This window comes from Choloepus didactylus, chromosome 21 (genome assembly GCF_015220235.1).
Source record: "Choloepus didactylus isolate mChoDid1 chromosome 21, mChoDid1.pri, whole genome shotgun sequence".
NCBI lineage: Eukaryota > Metazoa > Chordata > Mammalia > Pilosa > Megalonychidae > Choloepus > Choloepus didactylus.
The window spans coordinates 27,868,733-27,886,790 of NC_051327.1; the positions used below are offsets into that span (position 1 = coordinate 27,868,733).

Sequence of the window (18,058 nt, forward strand, 5' to 3'; positions counted from 1 at the left end):
AAATTTATCAGTTAAAGCACCCCATCAACCCATAAGGCACAGCCCACCACAGTGACCCAGGAGTGGAGCCGACGGTCACCAGAGGCAGAGGTCAGCGCTGACTGCCACGGCCCTCAAAAGGCAGCAAGAAGCCACGTGTCACCAGACTGCCCCCCGAGGGAAGGAGCTGGGGCAGAATTCAGCCCAGGCAGTCTACACGGGGCCACCCCACAGCAAGCCAACTGGGGATAATCTGGGAATGAGTGAACGTAAGACTCAGTTTTCCTTAGTTTAAATTCAGTGAAATACCACAGAAAAATGCCAGACCCTGGAATTTGAAAAGTTTGAAGGGGCCCATTACCTTCAGCACAGATGACTAGAAAAGGGGCCTTAAGTTACTGGGATTTGGTGGGTGCTGCCTCCACAGCTAGCTCTAACTTACAGAATCTTAGTAGAACAACCAAACGGAGTGTACATGACGCCATAATTTACTTTGTTCTCTGAGAGGATGTCCCCAAAAGTGTTTAAAGGACCCAAATCACCAGTACATAAATTCCTATGATACGACAGAACCAAATCCTGGGGTGGGAGCGCCATGTGGTCTTAGACACAAATCCCTGGTCCTGAGCTGAGACGGGACCAGGGATTTGTGTCCAAGACCATATGGTGCTCCCACCCCGGGATTCGGTTCTGTCATGTCATGCTCCCCAGCCCAAATCAACGACAAAAGCTACTGTTTGGATTGAAGAGTGAAAATCACCGCAGCCACCCTGAACAAACATCGCTGGCTATTATCTGACAACAAAAAGGAACAGAGCACCGATTCACGCTACAATACGGATGAACCTCGAGGACATCCTGCTGAATGAAAGAAGCCAGACACAGAAGGACAGACGGTGTGCGATTCCATTTACAGGAAGTGTCTGCAGAAGCAGAAAGCAGGAGAGTGGCTGCCGAGAGTGGGACAGGTTGGGAGATGACGGGGAGTAACTGCTGGTGCGTATGGTGTTTCTTTTAGGGTGATGAGACGTGGGGTGGTGCTCTGGGGGCAACCAGAAGTCCCAAGATCAGCCGCCCTTCCTGCCTCAGCTCCAGAAGCGGCCACTTCTCCAAGAGGCTTCTCCGGGTGGGGAACGGCATTCAGAAGCCACAAAGGTGGAGCCAGGTGCACCCCTGCTTCCAGGCCCCTCAGCAGACAGAGCGGAACCGTTTACACAGGTCACGCCTCCACACCCACAAACACACAACCGCACGCACCATGTGCACACACCTCCCCATGACCCACTAGCAGGTGTGGATACGTCACAAGTGCTGATGCACATTCGCCAACAAAGCTAATTCACACTACGGTCGCCCCAACGGACGCTCTGGTCTCCCCTCCCCTCCACAATGGCTGCCCCCCACGGCGAGGCCCGGCGCCTGTCCTGTAGACTGTGTTCCCGCATTCGCTCCACCCGGGAACACGCAGAGGTAATTGCAGAACTGCTAAGCAAACCACGAGAAAAATCGTCTACCAACCAGAGTACGGTGACCCCAGAGTTTGTTTTAGGTAAATTTTACATACATGAAAGGCCCAAGTCCTAGCAGCACTGTTCCCCACAGACGCGTCCACTTGCGATCCCACCCACAGCAGGGTAATAAAACATCCCTGACACCCTGAAACTTGCTTCAAGTCCCCCCATGCCCGTCCCAGTCAGCACCACCCGAGGGGCAGCTCATGCTGAGATGCTTCACCACGTTAGTTTTGCCTGATCCAATTTTATATAAGGAGCATCGGCCAGGAGGAGCTCTCTCTCTCTCTCTTTTTTTTAAATATTTCTTATACAGTTTTATTCATACACCATACAATCCATCCTAAGAATACAATCAATGGCTCCTGGTATAAGCATATAGTTATGCATTCACCACCATAAGCAATAAGAGAACATTCCCATTTCTTCCAAAAAATATTCCATACCTCTCCCTTATATTCCACTATTATTGTCATTTAGCTTTGGTATAATGCCTCTGTTACCATTAATGAAAGAATATTACAAAGTTACTGTTAACCATAGACCTTAGTTTGCATTAATTTTATTTTTTCCCATAACCTACCTCATTATAATAGTGACATGCATTTGTTCTACTTTGTAAAAACTTTCTTATATTTGTACAATTAACCACCATCATTGTCCACTCTAGTTTTCGCTGAGTTACACAGTTCCAGTTTTTAGGCTCCAGCTTTCCTTCTGGTGACACACACGACCCTAGTCCTCCTCTTTTAGCCGTACTCACACTCAGTGTTGTTAATTACACTCACGGTATTGTGCTATCCATCTCTGAACCTTTACAATAAACCTTATTAAACATTCCATACTCTTTAAGCATCAATTGCCCAATCTCTACCCTCTTTCCATCTCCTGATAACCTGTACTCTTGAATTTAACTCTCAGAGTTTGCTCATCATAGTTAGTTCACATTAGCGAGACCATACAGTATCTGTCCCTTTGTTTCTCGCTTATTTCAAGCAACATAATGTCCTCAAGGTTTGTCCATGCTGCTGCATGCGTCGTGACCTTATTCTGTCTTACAGCTGCATAATATTCCATCATACGTATATATCAAAATTTGTTTATCCATTCATAAGTTGATGAACATTTGATCTGTTTCCATCTATTGGCAAATGTAAATAATGCACTATAAACATCGGTGTGCAGCGTCTATTCCTGCCCCTGCTTTCAGTTTTTCCGCTTATATACCTAGTAACGGGATTGCCAGGTCACATGGCAAATACATACTTAGCTTCCTGAGGAACTGCCAAACTGCCTTCCAGGGCGGCTGCACCATTCCACATTCCCACCGACAGTTAGTAAGTGTGCCTCTTTCTCAACATCCTCTCCAGCACTTGCAGTTTTCTGTTTTTTTAAAAAAATGCCCATTCCAGCACAACTATATGGTGGCACTGTGAACACTGATTGTACACCACAGATGATTGTATGGTATGCGAATATATCTCAATAAAACTAAATTAAACACATAAACACACACAAACAAACAAAACAACGGCCATTCTAGTAGGTGTGAGATAATATCCAATTGTAGTTTTCATTTGCATTTCCTTAATAGCTAGTGAAGTTGAGCATCTTTTCATGTGCTTTTTAGCCATTTGTATTTCTTCTTTGAAAAAGTGTCTTTCCATGACTTTTGCCCATTTTTTGATTAGGTTGTCTTTTTGTTGTTGAATTGTAGGGTTTCTTTATATATTCTGGGTATTATCAGATATGTGGTTTCCAAATATTTTCTCCCACTGAGTAGGCTGCCTTTTTACTTTCTTGAGAAAGTCCTTTGACGCTCACAGTTGTTTAATTTTGAGGAATCTCATCTATCGATTTCTTCTTTCACTGCTCACATTTTGGGTGTGTTCTAGTTTGCTAATGCTGCCGGAATGCAAAACACCAGAAATGGACTGGCTTTTATAAAAGGGGGTTTATTTGGCTACACAGTTACAGTCTTAAGGCCATAAAGTGTCCAAGGTAACACATCAGTAATCGGGTACCTTCACTGGAGGATGGCCAATGGTGTCTGGAAAATCTGTTAGCTGGGAAGGCACGTGGCTGGTGTCTGCTCTAAAGTTCTGGTTTCAAAATGGCTTCCTCCCAGGACGTTCCTCTCTAGGCCACAGCTCCTCTTCAAAATCTCACTCTCGGTTGCTCTTGGGGTGTTTGTCCTCTCTTAGCTTCTCCGGAGCAAGAGTCTGCTTCCAATGGCCGTCTTCAAAATGTCTTTCATCTGCAGCTCCTGTGCTTTCTTCAAAGTGTCCTCTCGGCTGTAACAGATTGCTCCTTCTGTCTGATCTTAAATAGTGCTCCAGTAATTTAATTCAGACCCACCCTGAATGGGCGGGCCAACACCTCCATGGAAGTTATCCAATCAGAGTCATCACCCACAGTTGGGTGGGGCACATCTCCATGGAAACACTCAAAGAATTACAATCTAATTAACACTGATAGGTCCACCCACACAAGATTACATCAAAGATAATGGCGTTTGGGGGGACACAACACATCCAAACTGGCACAGGGTGTAAGCTCTAGGAAACCACCCTCTATCACAAGATCTTTAAAATATTTTCCTGCATTTTCTTCAAGTTTTATGATCTTGGCTCTAATGTTTAGGTCTTTGATCCATTTTGAGTTAACTTTTGAACAAGGTGTGACATAGGGGTCCTCTTTCCTTCTTTTGGATATGGATATTCAGTTTTCCCAGCGCCATTTGTTGAAGAGGCCGTTCTGTCCCAGCTGAGTAGACTTGGTCGCCTTGTCAAACATCAGTTGTCCGCAGACGACAGGGTCTATTTCTGAACTCTGAATGCTATTCCATTGGTCGGTGTATCTAGCCTTTTGCCAGTATCATGCTCTTCTGACCACTGTAGTTTTGCAGCATGCTTCAAGTCAGGAAGTATGAGACCTCCCACTTCATTTTTCTTTCTCAAGCTGCTTTTAGCTATTCGGGGCACTTGCCCTTCCAAATAAATTTGACTACTGGTTTTTCTATTTCTGCAAAGTAAGCTGTTGGGATTTTGATTGGTATTGCACTGAATCTGTAAATCATTTTGGGTAGAACTGACATGCTAACCATATTTAGTCTTCCAATCAATGAACACAGATGTCCTTTCATCTACTTAGGGCTTCCTTGTTTTCTTCTAGCAATGTTTTGTACTTTCTGTATATAAGATTTCCTCCTCAGCCTGCTCCTTGCTGACATATAGAAACACTACGGGTATTTGTGCATTGATCTTGTATGCTGCCACTTTGCTGAACTTATTAGCTCTAGTAGCTTTGTTGTAGATTTTTCAGGACTTTCTCCATATAGAATCAAGTCATCTGCAAATAGTGAAAGTTCTACTTCTCCCTTTCCAATCTGGATGGCTTTTATTTCTTTTTCCTGCCTAACTGCTTTAGCTAGAACTTCCAGTACAATGCTGAATTACTGTGATGACAGTGGCATCCTTGTCTTGTTCCTGATCTTAGCAGTCTTTCCCCATTGAGTATAGTGTCAGCTGTGGGCTTTTCACATATGCCTTTTATCATGTTGAGGAAGTTTTCTTCTGTTCCCATCTTTCAAAGTGCTTTTATAAAGAAAGGATGTTGGATTTTGCCAAATGCCTTTTCGGCATCAATCGAGATTATCATGTGGTTTCCCCCTTCAGTTTGTTAATCGATTTGTTAATTACATTGACTGATTTTCTTGTGTTGAACCACCCTTGCATACCTGGGCTAAAACCCACTTGATAGTGATGTATAATTCTTTCAAAGTGCTGCTGGATTCAATCTGCAAGTGTTTTGCTGAGGATTTGTACACCTATATGCATTAGAGAGACTGGTTTATAATTTTCTTTTCTTGAAATATCTTTGGCTTTGGTATTAGGGCGACACGTTGGTTTCACAGAATGAGTTTGGTAACTTTCCCTCCTCTTCAATTTTTTGGAAGAGTTTGAGCAGAATAGGTACTAATTCTTCCTGGAATGCTTGGTAAAATTTACCCATGAAGCCAACTGGTCCTGTACTTTTCTTTCTTGGAAGGTTTTTGATGACTGATTCAATCTCTTTATTTGTGATTGATTTGTTGAGGTCTTCTATTTCTTCTGGAGTCAGTGTTGGTTGTTCATGTGTTTGTGGAAGTTGTCCATTTCAACTAAGTTGTCTAGTTTGTTGGCATACAGCTGCTCATAGTATCCTCTTATGACCTCTTTTATTTGTGTGGGGTCAGTAGTAATGGCCCCCTTCCCATTTCTGATTTTATTTATTTGCATTCTCCCTCTCCTTTTTTTTCTTTGTCAGTCTAGCTAAGGGTCTGCCAATTTTATTGATTTTTCTCAAAGAACCAACTTCTGGTTTTGTTGATTCTATTGTTTTTTTGTTCTCAATTTCATTTATTTCTGCCCTAATCTTTGTTATTTCTTTCCTTCCGTTTGCTTTGGGGATAGTTTGCTATTCTTTTTGAACTTCCTCCAGGTGTGTCATTAAGTCTTCGATTTTAGTTCTTCTTTTAATATAGGCATTTAAGGCAGTAAATTTCCCTCCCAGTACTGCCTTCACTGCGTCTCATACATTTTGATATGTTGTGTTCTCATTTTCACTTGCCTCGAGATATTTACTGATTTCTCTTGTAATATCTTCTTTGATCCACCGGTTGTTTAAGAGTATTCCATAATCTGTGAATTTTCCAGTCCTCCATCTATTACTGATCTCAGCTTCATTCCATGGTGATCCGAGAAAGTGTTTTGTACCTCTCTTGTTTCGAGAGTCATGTTTTTGATATCCACTATGTTGTTGTTGTATCTGCAGTTTGTTCCTTTTGTTGTTGAGTATTAGTTCACTAAACAAATACGCTATGAGTTGTTTATTCATTCACCTGTGAGAGATATTTGGGTTGTCTCCAGCTTTGTGACCATCCTTGTACAAGCCTTCTGTGGACTTTGTTTTGATTTCTCCTATGTAAACTGCCCAGGAATGCTCCCTGGAGAAACGGCTGGCTCAGGGCCTTGGAGGGGAGTGGAAGGCCAGTCCGGATCATCTCATGCCAGAAAGTAAGGAACTACAAAGTGACAGACTATGGGGCCATGTCACAGGAACCCTGAACCCAGCTTGAAGAGGCACCCACTGGCCAAACCTTAGACAGTTTTCTACACCTTAATTAAGAACAGCAATGGGAGAGAGACTCTTGAAAGAAGAGAAATCCATTAGTCTACAGTGATGAGCGACTGACAGATGACAGGCAGATAGGCCACAGAGAAGGGAGGGCTCTGCTCACAGAAGAATGCTGAGCACCTTCTGTGGGTGTGAAGCCAGTGCTGGGGCTGGCAAGGTTAGCTCAGGCGAGCCTCAGGAGCAGAAGCTACATCTAGGGAAAAGTCTGATGAGCAGCAAGGCGATCTGCAGGGAGAACAACAATGCTGTAGTGTGGAACCGGACACCTTGTCCTGACACCCCCAGAGGAGCAGGCCGAGGCTGTGTGCCCGGGAAGGGTGCTGCACCTGAGCAGCTTCCCAGTATGCGACAGACAACCCGAATCTGACCACGAGGAAACAGCGGACAGATCCCAAGCAAGGAACTCTATGATTGTGAGGGGTAGTATTTAAAAGGCAATGTCGTGAAAGACACAAGTTTCAGATTAAAGTACACAAAAGACACAGGACAACCAAATCCAATTCCTGGCCCCAGGCTGGAGAATAAATGCTACAAAGGTCATTACTGGGTCAAAATTGGAAATGAGCCGGAGGTTAGGTCACAGTATTGTATCCACGCTAAGCGTGCTGAAGTTGACCCCTGCGGGCACGTAAAAGAATATCCTTCCTCTTCGGAAATACACCCTGAAGTATGCAGGAGCAAAGAGACCCATCAGTCAGGCGCTGCTCTGATCTTCTATATCCTTCTTCACGTTTTTTGTTCAGTTGCTCTATCAATTATTGAAAGAGTGATGTTAAAATCCCCACCTATAACTGTGAATCTGTATTTCTCCCTTTAGTTCTATTTTCGCTTCATGCATTTTTTAGCTATGTTACGTGGTGCCTTTTTGATTGTCATGTCTTATGATCAAATGACCCTTTTATCATCACGAGACATCTCTACATATTCTCACTTTGTCTGGTTAATACAGCCACTCTAGCTTTCTAGCACATTTACATGGTATACACTTTTTCATCTCTTTTCTTTCAACCTCTCTGGTCTTTATATTTAAAGTGCATCTCTCAAAACCGCACGTGATTTCTTTTTTATCTAGTTTAAACCTTTTAATCAGAATGCTTAATCTGTTTACATTTAATGTAATTATTGATATGGCTGGATTTAGTTCTACCGTTTGGCTATTTATTTTCTTTGTCCCATCTAATTTCTATCCTCTGTTCTTCCTTTCCCACCTTATTTTGGCTCAGGCAAACGTGTTTAACATTTCATTTTAATCACACCATTGGTTTTCAGCTCTGTATCTGCCTTATGTTTAGTGACCTCTACCAGGGGAGGCCCTGGGGCCCGTGACTCATCCTCTACCCCATGGCAGGCCCTTAGAGTGGAGCCTGGGGTAACATCGCCTGAGACGGACTCACACCCGTGAGCACCGGCGGGACAGGCCTTGTGTGTCTGCTCACTTCCAAAGGTAAACTCACGTGGCCGCTGGCTTATCAGAAGATGCCCAAGTATTTCACACAGCTTGTGGCGCAATCACTGCCAAAATCCACACCGGAAACATCTACACCGGCACAAAGAACCCTTCCTGGAGCTACTTCTGCTTCTCTGAGGGCCTGAGGGACCCTGAGATCCGCAAGAGGCTGCATCTGGCCGGAATCAGTGTTCCCCCTCAATGAGCAAAGTCAAGGCCCAAGAAACACTTGTTTAGGGCATAAATGAATTAATACATTCGACTCATCTGCAGTTTTGAAAACGAAACCCTCCGTGGTACCCTCGGTCCCGTTTCTGAGGCAGGAGTCCGACGTCTCCAACATGCTGTGTGCTGCAATCCAGTTTTCCCAGGTGGCTGACACACGTGGAGCAACGGGGAACTATCGACATGGAAGAGGCCCCCGCTGTGCTGTTCAAGTATCTTCATTTTTCTATACGAGACTGGAACGACATCCGTCAAATGTCCACAACAGCTCGCTCTCATATTAAAGAAACTGAACCAATAACCAATAACCTTTCAAAAAAGAAAGCCCCAGGCCCAGACGGTTTCACTGGAGACTCTCCAGCGCTTGAGGAGACGAGCCTCGCTCCCCTCAGCCCCTCCCAGCACCGAAGCTCGGAGCCCGGCCTGCCTCACCCTCGAGGCCGGCATTACCGGAGGCCAAACCAAGACCTTCCAAGAGAGGGAACCACAGGACAGTATCTCACGAACACACGTGTAAAAATCCTCAGCAAAACGTCAGCAACTCAAACCCAACAACAGATACCAAGAATTACATGTCACAGTCAAGTGGTGTTTACGCCAAGTACGTGAGGCTGGGCAACATTCCGCCTTCAGTCGTCTAACCCCCGCAGCAACAGACGGAGGCGGAAAAGCCACATGCTTATATCAGTTGACACAGAAAAGGCACATGACAAAATCCAACATTCGCTGCTGATAAAAAAGCCCAGAGGAGGCGGGGCAAGATGGCAGACTGGTGAGCTGTATGTTTTAGTTACTCCTCCAGGAAAGTAGGTAAAAAGCCAGGAACTGCGTGGACTGGACACCACAGAGCAATCTGTCTTTGGGCATACTTCATACAACACTCATGAAAACGTGGAACTGCTGAGATCAGCGAAATCTGTAAGTTTTTGCGGCCAGGGGACCCGCACCCCTCCCTGCCAGGCTCAGTCCCGGGGGAGGAGGGGCTGTCAGCTCCAGGAAGGAGAAGGGAGAATTGCAGTGGCTGCTCTTATTGGAAACTCATTCTACTGATTCAAACTCCAACCATAGATAGACTGAGACCAGACACCAGAGACTCTGAGAGCAGCCAGCCCAGCAGAGAGGAGACAGGCATAGAAAAAAAACAACACGAAAAACTCCAAAATAAAAGCAGAGGATTTTTGGAGTTCTGGTGAACACAGAAAGGGGAAGGGCGGAGATCAGGCCTTGAGGCGCATATGCAAATCCCGAAGCAAGGCTGATCTCTCTGCCCTGTGCACCTTTCCTTAATGGCCCTGGTTGCTTTGTCTATTAGCATTTCAATAACCCATTAGATCTCTGAGGAGGGCCCTTTTTTTTTTTTTTTTTTTTAATCCTTTTTGCTTTTTCTAAAACAATTACTCTAAGAAGCTCAATACAGAAAGCTTCAAAGAATTGAAATTTGGGCACGTCAAGTCAAGAGCAGAACTAAGAGAGCTCTGAGACAAAAGGCAATAATCCAGTGGCTGAGAAAATTCACTAAACAACACAACTTCCCAAGAAAAGGGGGGTGTCCGCTCACAGCCACCATCCTGGTGGACAGGAAACACTCCTGCCCATCGCCAGCCCCATAGCCCAGAGCTGCCCCAGACAACCCAGTGTGACGGAAGTGCTTCAAATAACAGGCACACACCACAAAACTGGGCGTGGACATTAGCCTTCCCTGCAACCTCAGCTGAATGTCCCAGAGCTGGGAAGGGGGAGCAGTGTGAATTAACAGAGCCCCATTCAGCCATCATTTGAGCAGACTGGGAGCCTCCCTACACAGCCCAGCAGCCCAGAACTGCCCTGGGGGGACGGCACTCACCTGTGACATAGCACAGTCATCCCTCAACAGAGGACCCGGGGTGCACAGCCTGGAAGAGGGGCCCACTTGCAAGTCTCAGGAGCCATACGCCAATACCAAAGACTTGTGGGTCAGTAGCAGAGACAAACTGTGGCAGGACTGAACTGAAGGGTTAGACTATTGCAGCAGCTTTAAAACTCTAGGATCATCAGGGAGATTTGATTGTTAGGGCCACCCCCCCTCCCCGACTGCCCAGAAACACGCCCCACATACAGGGCAGGCAACACCAACTACACACGCAAGCTTGGTACACCAATTGGGCCCCACAAGACTCACTCCCCCACTCACCAAAAAGGCTAAGCAGGGGAGATCTGGCTTGTGGAGAACAGGTGGCTCGTGGACGCCACCTGCTGGTTAGTTAGAGAAAGTGTACTCCACAAAGCTGTAGATCTGATAAATTAGAGATAAGGACTTCAACTGGTCTACAAACCCTAAAAGAACCCTATCAAGTTCAGCAAATGCCACGAGGCCAAAAACAACAGAAAATTATAAAGCATATGAAAAAACCAGACGATATGGATAACCCAAGCCCAAGCACCCAAATCAAAAGACCAGAAGAGACACACCTAGAGCAGCTACTCAAAGAACTAAAGATGAACAATGAGACCATAGTACGGGATATGAAGGAAATCAAGAAGACCCTAGAAGAGCATAAAGAAGACAATGCAAGACTAAATAAAAAAATGGATGATCTTATGGAAATTAAAGAAACTGTTGACCAAATTAAAAAGATTCTGGACACTCATAGTACAAGACTAGAGGAAGTTGAACAACGAATCAGTGACCTGGAAGATGACAGAATGGAAAATGAAAGCATAAAAGAAAGAATGGGGAAAAAAATTGAAAAACTCGAAATGGACCTCAGGGATATGATAGATAATATGAAACGTCCGAATATAAGACTCATTGGTGTCCCAGAAGGGGAAGAAAAGGGTAAAGGTCTAGGAAGAGTATTCAAAGAAATTGTTGGGGAAAACTTCCCAAATCTTCTAAACAACATAAATACACAAATCATAAATGCTCAGCGAACTCCAAATAGAATAAATCCAAAAAAACCCACTCCGAGACATATACTGATCACACTGTCAAACATAGAAGAGAAGGAGCAAGTTCTGAAAGCAGCAAGAGAAAAGCAATTCACCACATACAAAGGAAACAGCATAAGACTAAGTAGTGACTACTCAGCAGCCACCATGGAGGCAAGAAGGCAGTGGCACGATATATTTAAAATTCTGAGTGAGAGGAATTTCCAGCCAAGAATACTTTATCCAGCAAAGCTCTCCTTCAAATTTGAGGGAGAGCTTAAATTTTTCACAGACAAAGAAATGCTGAGAGAATTTGCTAACAAGAGACCTGCCCTACTGGAGATACTAAAGTGAGCCCTACAGACAGAGAAACAAAGACAGGACAGAGAGACTTGGAGAAAGGTTCAGTACTAAAGAGATTCGGTATGGGTACAATAAAGGATATTAATAGAGAGAGGGAAAAATATGGCAAACATAATCCAAAGGATAAGATGGCCGATTCAAGAAATGCCTTCACGGTTTTAACGTTGAATGTAAATGGATTAAACTCCCCAATTAAAAGATATAGATTCGCAGAATGGATCAAAAAAAATGAACCATCAATATGTTGCATACAAGAGACTCATCTTAGACACAGGGACACAAAGAAACTGAAAGTGAAAGGATGGAAAAAAATATTTCATGCAAGCTACAGCCAAAAGAAAGCAGGTGTAGCAATATTAATCTCAGATAAAATAGACTTCAAATGCAGGGATGTTTTGAGAGACAAAGAAGGCCACTACATACTAATAAAAGGGGCAATTCAGCAAGAAGAAATAACAATCGTAAATGTCTATGCACCCAATCAAGGTGCCACAAAATACATGAGAGAAACATTGGCAAAACTAAAGGAAGCAATTGATGTTTCCACAATAATTGTGGGAGACTTCAACACATCACTCTCTCCTATAGATAGATCAACCAGACAGAAGACCAATAAGGAAATTGAAAACCTAAACAATCTGATAAATGAATTAGATTTAACAGACATCTACAGGACATTACATCCCAAATCACCAGGATACACATACTTTTCTAGTGCTCACGGAACTTTCTCCAGAATAGATCATATGCTGGGACATAAAACAAGCCTCAATAAATTTAAAAAGATTGAAATTATTCAAAGCACATTCTCTGACCACAATGGAATACAATTAGAAGTCAATAACCATCAGAGACTTAGAAAATTCACAAATACCTGGAGGTTAAACAACACACTCCTAAACAATCAGTGGGTTAAAGAAGAAATAGCAAGAGAAATTGCTAAATATATAGAGACGAATGAAAATGAGAACACAACATACCAAAACCTATGGGATGCAGCAAAAGCAGTGCTAAGGGGGAAATTTATAGCACTAAACGCATATATTAAAAAGGAAGAAAGAGCCAAAATCAAAGAACTAATGGATCAACTGAAGAAGCTAGAAAATGAACAGCAAACCAATCCTAAACCAAGTACAAGAAAGAAATAACAAGGATTAAAGCAGAAATAAATGACATAGAGAACAAAAAAACAATAGAGAGGATAAATATCACCAAAAGTTGGTTCTTTGAGAAGATCAACAAGATTGACAAGCCCCTAGCTAGACTGACAAAATCAAAAAGAGAGAAGACCCATATAAACAAAATAATGAATGAAAAAGGTGAAATAACTGCAGATCCTGAAGAAATTAAAAAAATTATAAGAGGATATTATGAACAACTGTATGGCAACAAACTGGATAATGTAGAAGAAATGGACAATTTCCTGGAAACATATGAACAACCTAGACTGACCAGAGAAGAAATAGAAGACCTCAACCAACCCATCACAAGCAAAGAGATCCAATCAGTCATCAAAAATCTTCCCACAAATAAATGCCCAGGGCCAGATGGCTTCACAGGGGAATTCTACCAAACTTTCCAGAAAGAACTGACACCAATCTTACTCAAACTCTTTCAAAACATTGAAAAAAATGGAACACTACCTAACTCATTTTATGAAGCTAACATCAATCTAATACCAAAACCAGGCAAAGATGCTACAAAAAAGGAAAACTACCAGCCAATCTCCCTAATGAATATAGATGCAAAAATCCTCAACAAAATACTTGCAAATCGAATCCAAAGACACATTAAAAAAATCATACACCATGACCAAGTGGGGTTCATTCCAGGCATGCAAGGATGGTTCAACATAAGAAAAAACAATGTATTACAACACATTAAAAACTCGAAAGGGAAAAATCAATTGATCATCTCAATAGATGCTGAAAAAGCATTTGACAAAATCCAACATCCCTTTTTGATAAAAACACTTCAAAAGGTAGGAATTGAAGGAAACTTCCTCAACATGATAAAGAGCATATATGAAAAACCCACAGCCAGCATAGTACTCAATGGTGAGAGACTGAAAGCCTTCCCTCTAAGATCAGGAACAAGACAAGGATGCCCGCTGTCACCACTGTTATTCAACATTGTGCTGGAAGTGCTAGCCAGGGCAATCCGGCAAGACAAAGAAATAAAAGGCATCCAAATTGGAAAAGAAGAAGTAAAACTGTCATTGTTTGCAGATGATATGATCTTATATCTAGAAAACCCTGAGAAATCAACGATACACCTACTAGAGCTAATAAACAAATTTAGCAAAGTAGCGGGATACAAGATTAATGCACATAAGTCAGTAATGTTTCCATATGCTAGAAATGAACAAAATGAAGAGACACTCAAGAAAAAGATACCATTTTCAATAGCAACTAAAAAAAATCAAGTACCTAGGAATAAACTTAACCAAAGATGTAAAAGACCTATACAAAGAAAACTACATAACTCTACTAAAAGAAATAGAAGGGGACCTTAAAAGATGGAAAAATATTCCATGTTCATGGATAGGAAGGCTAAATGTCATTAAGATGTCAATTCTACCCAAACTCATCTACAGATTCAATGCAATCCCAATCAAAATTCCAACAACCTACTTTGCAGACTTGGAAAAGCTAGTTATCAAATTTATTTGGAAAGGGAAGATGCCTCGAATTGCTAAAGACACTCTAAAAAAGAAAAACGAAGTGGGAGGACTTACACTCCCTGACTTTGAAGCTTATTATAAAGCCACAGTTGCCAAAACAGCATGGTACTGGCACAAAGATAGACATATAGATCAATGGAATCGAATTGAGAATTCAGAGATAGACCCTCAGATCTATGGCCGACTGATCTTTGATAAGGCCCCCAAAGTCACCGAACTGAGCCATAATGGTCTTTTCAACAAATGGGGCTGGGAGAGTTGGATATCCATATCTAAAAGAATGAAAGAGGACCCCTACCTCACCCCCTACACAAAAATTAACTCAAAATGGACCAAAGATCTCAATATAAAAGAAAGTACCATAAAACTCCTAGAAGATAATGTAGGAAAACATCTTCAAGACCTTGTATTAGGAGGCCACTTCCTAGACTTTACACCCAAAGCACAAGCAACAAAGAGAAAATAGATAAATGGGAACTCCTCAAGCTTAGAAGTTTCTGCACCTCAAAGGAATTTCTCAAAAAGGTAAAGAGGCAGCCAACTCAATGGGAAAAAATTTTTGGAAACCATGTATCTGACAAAAGACTGATATCTTGCATATACAAAGAAATCCTACAACTCAATGACAATAGTACAGACAGCCCAATTATAAAATGGGCAAAAGATATGAAAAGACAGTTCTCTGAAGAGGAAATACAAATGGCCAAGAAACACATGAAAAAATGTTCAGCTTCACTAGCTATTAGAGAGATGCAAATTAAGACCACAATGAGATACCATCTAACACCGGTTAGAATGGCTGCCATTAAACAAACAAGAAACTACAAATGCTGGAGGGGATGTGGAGAAATTGGAACTCTTATTCATTGTTGGTGGGACTGTATAATGGTTCAGCCACTCTGGAAGTCAGTCTGGCAGTTCCTTAGAAAACTAGATATAGAGCTACCATTCGATCCAGCGATTGCACTTCTCGGTATATACCCGGAAGATCGGAAAGCAGTGACACGAACAGATATCTGCACGCCAATGTTCATAGCAGCATTATTCACAATTGCCAAGAGATGGAAACAACCCAAATGTCCTTCAACAGATGAGTGGATAAATAAAATGTGGTATATACACACGATGGAATACTACGCGGCAGTAAGAAGGAACGATCTGGTGAAACATATGACAACATGGATGAACCTTGAAGACATAATGCTGAGCGAAATAAGCCAGGCACAAAAAGAGAAATATTATATGCTACCACTAATGTGAACTTTGAAAAATGTAAAACAAATGGTTTATAGTGTAGAATGTAGGGGAACTAGCAGTAGAGAGCAATTAAGGAAGGGGGAACAATAATCCAAGAAGAACAGATAAGCTATTTAACGTTCTGGGGATGCCCAGAAATGACTATGGTCTGTTAATTTCTGATGGATGTAGTAGGAACAAGTTCACTGAAATGTTGCTATATTATGTAACTTTCTTGGGGTAAAGTAGGAACATGTTGGAAGTTAAGCAGTTATCTTAGGTTAGTTGTCTTTTTCTTACTCCCTTGCTATGGTCTCTTTGAAATGTTCTTTTATTGTATGTTTGTTTTCTTTTTAACTTTTTTTTTCATACTGGTGATTTGAAAAAAGAAGGGAAAGTTAAAAAAAAAAAAAAAAAAAGAAAGAAAAAAGACAAACAAGGGGAAAAAAAAAAAAAAAGATGTAGTGCCCCCTTGAGGAGCCTGTGGAGAATGCAGGGGTATTCGCCTACCCCACCTCCATGGTTGCTAACATGACCACAGACATAGGGGACTGGTGGTTTGATGGGTTGAGCCCTCTACCATAAGTTTTACCCTTGGGAAGACGGTTGCTGCAAAGGAGAGGCTAGGCCTCCCTGTATTTGTGCCTAAGAGTCTCCTCCTGAATGCCTCTTTGTTGCTCAGATGTGGCCCTCTCTCTCTGGCTAAGCCAACTTGAAAGGTGAAATCACTGCCCTCCCCCCTACGTGGGATCAGACACCCAGGGGAGTGAATCTCCCTGACAACGTGGAATATGACTCCCAGGGAGGAATGTAGACCTGGCATCGTGGGACGGAGAACATCTTCTTGACCAAAAGGGGGATGTGAAAGGAAATGAAATAAGCTTCAGTGGCAGAGAGAATCCAAAAGGAGCCGAGAGGTCACTCTGCTGGGCACTCTTACGCACACTTTAGACAACCCTTTTTAGGTTCTAAAGAATTGGGGTAGCTGGTGGTGGATACCTGAAACTATCAAACTACAACCCAGAACCCATGAATCTCGAAGACAGTTGTATAAAAATGTAGCTTATGAGGGGTGACAAGGGGATTGGGAAAGCCATAAGGATCACACTCCACTTTGTCTAGTTTATGGATGGATGAGTAGAAAAATAGGGGAAGGAAACAAACAGACAAAGGTACCCAGTGTTCTTTTACTTCAATTGCTCTTTTTCACTCTAATTATTATTCTTGTTATTCTTGTGTGTGTGCTAATGAAGGTGTCAGGGATTGATTTGGGTGATGAATGTACAACTATGCAATGGTACTGCGAACAATCGAAAGTACAATTTGTTTTGTATGACTGCGTGGTATGTGAATATATCTCAATAAAATGATGATAAAAAAAAAAAAAAAAAAGCCCAGAAAACCAGGACTAGAGGGGACCCTCCTCCAGCTCACAAAGCACATCTGCCCAGGGGCTACCGTGGGTCACCACCGCACCTTCAGATCTGGACGGGCACTTGCAGGTTTTGTTTTGGGAGTAAAAAGAAGGAGAGAGGGAGGGAGAAGAAGGAGCAGGAGGTGAGGGGAGGGGATGAGGGAGGGAGGGAGGCAGGACAGACGAGCACCCACAAAAGCCTAAGCTAGCACCCTATTTAGGCTCAGGAAGGAGGCCGGGCTGTCTGCTCCCACCACTCCCGCTCGACGTCACGTGGGAGTCCCAGCCAGCATGATAAGACACGAAAAGGAACGAAAAGGCCACAGACTGAAAAGCAGGAAATAAAGTGTTTCTCTATTCTTCGACAACGTTTCTCTATGTAGAAATCCCAAATAATCAACCCAAATTCCTAGAACTAACAGACAAGTCCGGCAAGGTTGCAGGATACAGGATTAATATACAAAAACATCAACTGTTTTCCCATATACCAGAAAAGAACAATTGGAATTTGAAATCAAAACACAACAGCATTTACCAATACATAAGAAATGAAATACTCAGATGTAAATCTAATAAAATAAGTATACTACTGATACGTAGAACTACAAAACACTGACAAAAGAAATCAAAGATGTAACTAACTGGAGAGCTGTTCTGTGTTCACGGATTGGAAGACTTGATATTAAGATGTCAATTCTTCCCAACTCGGTCTATAGAGTCAATGCAATGCCAACCAAAATTCTGGCACGCTATCTTGTAGAGATCAACAAACTGCTTCTAAAGTGTATATGGAAATGCAAAAGGCCTAGAATAAAACACAATACTGAAGAAGAACCCCAAAAGAAAAAGAAAGAAAGAAAAAGAAAAGAAGAAAAATGAGCTATCAAGCCACAGAAAGATACGGAGGAACCTAAATGCATGTTGCTATGTGCAAGAAGCCAGTCTGGAAAAGCTACGCACTGTACATTTCCAGCTATATGACAGTCTGAAAAAGGCTGTAGAGATGGAGAACAGGCCAGCAGCTGCCAGGGGCTCAGGGGAAGGAGAAGGGTTGAAGCACGAGGGTTTCCCAGGGCAGTAGAATTATTCTGTGTAATGGCAAACATAAGACATAT

The 18,058-nt window shown here is 42.5% G+C and overlaps 1 protein-coding gene across 11 annotated transcripts in view; it reads right to left on the reverse strand.

The window, feature by feature from the left end:
- The window catches only part of LMF1 (lipase maturation factor 1), a 148,314-nt gene that overhangs the window by 120,812 nt on the left and 9,444 nt on the right, over positions 1 to 18,058 (reverse strand). The gene's annotated exons all lie outside the window — the stretch shown is intronic.